Genomic DNA, 7,383 nt, shown 5'->3' with positions numbered 1-7,383 from the left:
GCAGCAAGACCTGGACAACATCCAGGTTTGGGCTGATAAGTGGCAAGTAACATTCGCGCCAGACAAGTGCCAGGCAATGACCATCTCCAACAAAAGAGAGTCTAACCATCTCCCCTTGACATTCAACGGCATTACCATCACCGAATCCCCCACCATCAACATCCTATGGGTTACCATTTACCAGAAACTTAACTGGACCAGCCACATAAATACTGTGGCTACAAGAGCAGGTCAGAGGCTGGGTATTCTGTGGCGAGTGACTCATCTCCTGACTCCCCAGAGCCTTTCCACCATCTACAAGGCACAAGTCAGGAGTGTGATGGAATACTCTCCACTTGCCTGAATGAGTGCAGCTCCAACAACACTCAAGAAGCTCAACACCATCCAGGACAAAGCAGCCCGCTTGATTGGCACCCCATCCACCACCCTAAACCTTCACTCCCTTCACCACCGGCGCACCGTGGCTGCAGTGTGTAACATCCACAGGATGCACTGCAGCAACTCACCAAGGCTTCTTTGACAGTACCTCCCAAACCCGCAACCTCTACCAACTAGAAGGACAAGGGCAGCAGGCACATGGGAACAGCACCAGCTGCACGTTCCCCTTCAAGTGACACACCATCCCGACTTGGAAATATATCGCCGTTCTTTCATCGTTGCTGGCTCAAAATCCTGGAACTCCCTATCTAATCGCACTGTGGGATAACCTTCACCTCATGGTCTGCAGCGGTTCAAGAAGGCGGCTCACCACCATCTTCTCAAGGGCAATTAGGGATGGGCAATAAATGTTGGCCTTGCCAGCGATGCCCACATTCCATGAATGAATGAAAAAAAGGGCTCTCTCCTTGATCTAAGAGTTTGAATCACAGTGAGGCAGTATAAACAAAGTACCACTGACTGTATGTAGATACTGCAGCTTCTAATCTGAGATTGGTAGTGCGAGAGACCCAAATAGACAACGGAGTTGAAAATTGTAAGATGTTCTTTATCATCGATTGGGAACTACCTCAGAGATACAAGTGGAATTGTGTCTAATCCAATCTGTTTCCCACGATCACCCTTTCAATACCTGTTTGTGTTGAAGGAAAGGATCCCTCTTCTAGAATTATCATCTGACATCATTATTTTCTTTGGTTATAGACATGCTGCTGAACCTCTGATACAAATGCCAAAATTAATCTTTAAAGTGATCTACATTGCTTTATAAATTGCTTTACTAGGGTAAGGGAATATCTCACAAGCTCCCAAATGCCAAGGAATTAAGAAAATGTTGCATTTACAGGTGATCAAATAATCACAACCCTGGGCTTTTTATAATGACTTTAATTGGTGTGAATCCATGGTCGGATGAATTGCTTATGGTTTGAGGTGATAATTTTTATCATCGTACATGTGTTATATCAATGGAGACTTTTGTGTGGGTTTAAGGAAGGCAACTTAAAATCTCTAGAAGAGGGATTGGTTGACATGGTCTGGAAGTTAGGAGATAGAATCACAGAATCATATAATTCTGTAGCACAGAAAGGCCTATTTGGCCCATCATTTGTGTGCTGGCTCTCTGGAAGGGCTAGCCACTTGGTCCCATTCCCTTACCCTTTTCCTACTCACAAGTTCTTATTTTTAAAATATTTATCCACTTCTCTTATAAAAGTTATTAAGGCTTCTATTACCACCATTGTTTCCAGTAGGGCATTCCATGTCCAAACAATCCTACGTGTAAAAAAAATCTACTAAGCTCTCCCTTCATTTTTTTGATGATCTTAAATTTATACCCTCGTACTTCATTGGCTGTAAAGCACTTTGGGATGTCCTGAGGTTGTGAAAGGCACTCTATAAATGCAAGTCTTTCTTTCTCTAGTTACTGACTCAGTGGAAATAGTTTTTCCTTATTAACCTCATCAAAACCTTCAATAGTTTTGTACACCACCATGTCCTCAACGTAATCCGTACCAATGAAAAGAGCCCTAGCTTCTTTAATCTCGCCTCATTACTGAAGCTTTTCATCCCTGGTATCACCTTAGTGAATCTTTTCTGCATCCTCTCCATGGCTTCAGCATCCTTCCTAAAGTAGGGCATCAAAACGGGACACAATAGTCTAGAAATTGGATCATGCCGAACCGGTTTTCAGGCATAAAATGACCACCTAAGGGTCCAATGTGAGTGGGTGGCGCACGTGCACCCATCCTGCGCCGGAAGTGCACTGCCCGCCATTTGGAACGAGCTGCACCTTAGACATCCAATGCGCACGCAAGAACAATTCAGGAAGCGTTCAGGAAGTAGGTGATTGGCTGGTAAATATTCCAGCTTTTGATTTTCTCCGAGTTAGGGAAGTGGGTAAAATTAAATTAAGAGCTGGGAGCATAAAACTGCTGTTGGTTTATTAAATTTAATAACTTAAACTAGTTTATTAACTAGATAAATAAAACTATAAATAACCAATTGAATAAAAACTTTTAAACACTAATTAAACAAAACCAGGTTGACGTCAGCACAAGGGAAGGAGCTGATTGGTGAGTAGCTGGTGAGTGTTTTTGTAAGTCTTCAGTTTATTTCTGTTAAGTCTAGTTAATAATATAATATAATAAATATATAATAAAAATATAATAAATTGAGGCATGGCAGGGCACCTCTGTCCCGTCGAGTGCACATCCTGTGCCATGTGGGAACTCCAGGATGCTTCTCGTGTCCTGGACAACCACAGGTGCAGGAAGTGTCATCAGCTGGAGGAGCTCGAGCTCCGGGTTTCGGAGCTTGCGCAGCAGCTGGCATCGCTGCAGTGCATCTGCGAGGCTGAGAGCTACGTGGATAGCACGTTTCAGGAGGTAGTCACCCTGCAGCTTATGAGAGTGCAGGCAGAGAGGGACTGGGTGACCGCTAGACAGACAAGGAGGACCAGGCAGGTGGTGCAGGAGTCCCGAGTGCATCTCACTCTCTAACTGGTATTCTACTGGTGAGGGAGAGGGTTCCTCTGGGGAATGCAGCCAAAGCCAAGTGTCCAGCACTATGGGTGGCTCAGCTGTATGGGGTGGTGGGGGGGGTGGTGGTGGTGAGAGGAGAAATGTCTGGGGAGCAATAGTGATAGGGGATTTAATAGTTAGGGGAACAGACAGGCGTTTCTGTGGCCACAGACGTGATTCCAGGATGGTATGTTGCCTCCCTGGTGCCAGGGTCAAGGATGCCACTGAGCGGCTACAGAACATTCTGAGGGGGGGAGGGTGAACAGCCAGAGGTCGTGGTCCATATCGATACCAACATCATAGGTAGAAAGAGGGATGAGGTCCTGCAGGCAGACCTTAGGGAGGAAGGAAAGAGATTAATAAGCAGGACCTCAAAGGTGGTACTCTCCAGATTACTCCCGGCACCACGCGCTAGTGAGTATAGAAAGAGGAGGATAGAGCAGATGCGTGGCTGGAGAGATGGTGCAGGAGGGAGTGCTTTAGATTCCTGGGGCAGTGGGATCAGTTCTGGGGCAGGTGGGACCTGTACAGGCTGGACGGGTTACACCTCAACAGAGCTGGGACCAATGTCCTCACGGGGAGGTTTGCTAGTGCTGTGGGGGAGGGTTTAAGCTAATTTGGCAGGGAGATGGGCACCAGGATGTAGCATTGGAAAGGAGAAACAAGGTGCACAAAGGATTGGGAGAGGCAGATAGCACTAGAGTAAGAAATAGTACTGTATTAGGTGGGATCAGACTAAGAGTGAATACAAGAAGGTCTAAGATAGGTTTACAGTGCATATGTGCATAGTAAACAAGGTTGGTGAGCTGCCGGTGCAATTAGTCACATGGGAATATGACGTCATGGTGATAATGGAGACCTAGCTCAAAAAAGAGCAGGATTGGGTACTAAATATTCCTGGATACAAGGTGTTCAGGAAAGATAGGGAAGGAAAGAAAGGAAGTGGAGTGGCAGTATTGATTAAGGAGAATATTGCAGTGCTGGAGAGAGAGGATGTCCTGGAGGGGTCAAGGACACAATCCATTTGGTTAGCATTAAGAAACAGTAGAGGTGCCATTACACTACTGTGTGTATTCTATAGGCCACCAACTAGTGGGAAGGATAGAGAAGAGCAAACATGCAGGGGAATTACAGAGAGGTGTAAGAGCCAAAGAGTAGTGATAATGGGAGACTTCAACTATCCTAATATAGACTGGGATAGTAATGCCAGGAGGCATTACTGATCAAGGAGGCAATACTGAATCTAGTTCTGGGGAATGAGGTGGGCCAAGTGGAGCAAGTTTCAATGGGGGAACATTTAGGGAACAGTGATCATAGTATCATAAGGTTTAGATTAGCTATGGAAAAGGACAAGGAGCAATCTAGAGTAAAAATACTCAATTGGAGGGGGGCCAATTTCAGTGGGATGAGAACGGATCTGGCCTGGGTAAATTGGAATCAAAGATTAGCAGGCAAACTGTAATTGAATAATGGGGGGCTTTTAAAGACGTGATGGTTCAGGTACAGTCTAGGTACATTCCCATGCGGGGGAAAGGTAGGGCAACCAAAGCCAGAGCTCCCTGGATGACGAAATAGATAGAGAGCAAGATGAAGCAGAAAAAAGTTCTGACGAAAGGTCTTTGACCTGAAACATTAACTCTGTTTCTTTCTCTACAGATGCTGCCTTACTTGCTGAGCTTCTCCAGCATTTTCTGCTTTTATTTCCGAAAAAAGTGGCGTACGACCGATGTCAGGTTGATAAAACAAGTGAGAACCAGGCTGAATATAGAAAGTTCAGAGGGGAAGTGAAAAAGGAATTAAGAGGGGCAAAGAGAGAGTACGAGAATAGACTGGCGGCTAACATAAAAGGGAATCCAAAAGTCTTCTATAGGCATATAAATAGTATACGGGTAGTAAGAGGAGGGGTGGGACTGATTAGGAACCAAAAAGGAGATCTTCGTATGGAGGCAGAGAGCACTGCTGAGTCACTAAATGAGTACTTTGCATCTGTCTTTACCAACAAAGAAGATGCTGCCAAAGTCACAGTAAAAGAAGAGATGGTTGAGATACTGGATGGGCTAAAAATTGACAAAGAGGAGGTATTAGAAAGGCTGGCTGTACTTAAAGTAGATAAGACACCCGGTCCAGGTTGCTAGGTTGCTGATGGAAGTAAGGGTGGAAATTGCGGAGGTACTGGCCATAATCTTCCAAACACCCTTCGATACAGGGGTGGTGCCAGAGGACTGGAGAATTGTAAATGTTACACCCTTGTTCAAAAAGGGGTGTAAGACAAACCCAGCAACTACAGGCCAGTCAGTTTAACCTCGGTGGTGGGGAAACTTTTAGAAATGATAATCTGGAACAAAGTTAATAATCACTTGGACAAAATTGGATTATTAAGGAAAGCCAGCAAAAATTTGTTAAAGGTAAATCGTGATTAACTAACTTGATTGAGTTTTTTGATGAGGTAACAGAGAGGGTTGATGAGGGCAATGAGGTTAATGTGATGTATATGGACTTTCAAAAGGTGTTTGATAAAGTGCCGCACAATAGGCTTGTCATCAAAGTTGAAGCCCATGGAATAAAAGGGGCAGTGGTAACATGGATACGAAATTGGCTAAGTGATAGGAAACAGAGAGTAGTGGTGAGCGGTTATTTTTCGGACTGGAGAGAGGTATACTGTGGTGATCCCCAGTGTTCGGTACTAGGACCACTGCCTTTCTTGATATATATTAATGACTTGGACTTGGGTGTACGGGGCACAATTTCAAAATTTGCAGATGAAACAAAACTTGGAAGTGTAGTGAACAGTGAGGAGAATAGTGATAGACTTCAAGAGGACATAGACAGGCTGATAGAATGGGCGGACACATGACAGATGAAATTTAACACACCAAAGTGATACATTTCAGTAGGAAGAATGAGGAGAACTAAAGGGCACAATTCTAAAAAGTGTACAGGAACAGAGAGATTTGGAGGTATATGTGCACAAATCTTTGAAGGAGGCAGGGCAGGTTGAGAATGTGGTTAAAAAAGCATACGGGATCCTGGGCTTTATAAATAGAGGCATAGAGTACAAAAGCAAGGAAGTTATGGTGAACCTTTATAAAACACTGGTTCGGCCACAACTGGAGTATTGTGTCCAGTTGTGGCCGAACCAGTGTTTTATAAAGGTTCATCATTAGCAAGGGCAATTAGGGATGGGCAATAAATGCTGGCCTCGCCAGCGACGTCCACATCCCATGAACGAATAAAAAAAAAAGTTCTGGGCACTGCACTTTAGGAAAGATGTGAAGGCCTTAGAGAGTGTGTGGAAAATATTTTTTTAGAATGGTTCCAGGGATGAAGGACTTCATTTGCATGAATAGACTGGAGAAGCTCGGGTTTTTCTTCTTAGAACAGAGAAGGTTGAGAGGAGATTTGATAGAGGTATTCAAAATCATGAAGGGTCTAGACAGAGTAAAGAGAGAGAAACTGTTCCCATTGGCGGAAGGGTCAAAAACCAAAGGACATAGGTTTAAGGTGATTGGCAAAAGAACCAAAGACGACATGAGGAAAAACGTTTTAAAAAGGGAGTGGTTATGGTCTGGAATGCACTGCATGAGGGGGTGGTGGAGGCAGATTCAATCATGGCTTTCAAAAGGGAATTGGGTAAGTACTTGAAGGGAAAAAATTTGCAAGGCTACAGGGAAAGTGCGGGGGATTGGGAGAAGCTGGATTGCTCTTGCAGAGAGCCAGAATGGACTCAATGGGCCAAATGGCCTCCTTCTGTGCTGTAACCATTCTATGATTCTATGATTCTAAGCTCATTATAATATTCAAATAAGGGTCCTGCATAGGTTGTAGGACCTTCTTGTGAAATTGGTCTGCCCAAGAGCCTGACTCGCCACGTGATAAACTCTCCCAGCAACTCATGGTGCAAATGGGCCAGGAGAAACAGGAGGAAGAGCAGGAGCAGCATCGACCACCATTGCCCCTATCTGCCAGAGCTCGCAGAGGACAATTCATCCAAGAGAGCTTCACCTGAACAATCCCCAATACACCAAGATGTCTTTATTCATTTTGAAGTTAACAGTCACCATCGCATCCTGCCAGATATTAAGGAGTCACTCAAAAGTGGATGTATGCTTAATAATGCTTGTAAGTAGTGAGGCTCTCTCAAACAAGAAATGTTTACTGTACACAACGTTTCAACCTTGGTTCAGTGCTCGCATTCTCACCTCTGAGCTACAAGGTCATGCATTCAAGCCTCACTTCAGAGACTTGAACACATAATCTAGGCTGACACCTTGAAGGAGTGCTGCACTTTTGGAGATGTTAAACCAAGGCACCATCTGCCCTCTCAGCTGCACATAAAAGTTCTCATGGCACTATTTGAAGAAGAGCGGGGGAGATTTCCTGGTGTTCTGGATAACATTTAGCCCTCAAGCAACATCACCAGAATAGA

Source organism: Heptranchias perlo, chromosome 15 (assembly GCF_035084215.1).
Source record: "Heptranchias perlo isolate sHepPer1 chromosome 15, sHepPer1.hap1, whole genome shotgun sequence".
Taxonomy (NCBI): domain Eukaryota; kingdom Metazoa; phylum Chordata; class Chondrichthyes; order Hexanchiformes; family Hexanchidae; genus Heptranchias; species Heptranchias perlo.
Note: the sequence above shows the minus strand (reverse complement) of the source record.